Source organism: Fulmarus glacialis, unplaced genomic scaffold (genome assembly GCF_000690835.1).
Source record: "Fulmarus glacialis isolate BGI_N327 unplaced genomic scaffold, ASM69083v1 scaffold17175, whole genome shotgun sequence".
NCBI lineage: Eukaryota > Metazoa > Chordata > Aves > Procellariiformes > Procellariidae > Fulmarus > Fulmarus glacialis.
The window spans coordinates 14,227-14,539 of record NW_009212482.1 but is presented as its reverse complement, the minus strand read 5'-3'; positions in this window follow the sequence as shown (position 1 = coordinate 14,539).

Sequence of the window (313 nt, the reverse complement as noted above, 5' to 3'; positions counted from 1 at the left end):
ATATTACAGGCAATTTTCTTTCCTTGCAAAAAAAGTATAAAAATAATCTTTATATATGAATCAAAAGTTCATTTGCGACTGTAAATTTTTCTCTAGGTATCTTTTTCCGAAGGTTGTCTAACTGGTGGCAAACACGAACACTTGGAAGGAGGACGAGGGCCAGGCAGTACACGGAGAGCTCAAGCTACACCAAAGCCACGGAGCCTAGCTAACGCGCGCGCAGGGCCGAGGGCGTTCGGTAGCTTCCACGCGAAGGAGGAGGGAAGGTTCAGGGACTGGCTGCCTGCGGGGTGGGAGGTGCCCCCCCCGCGGG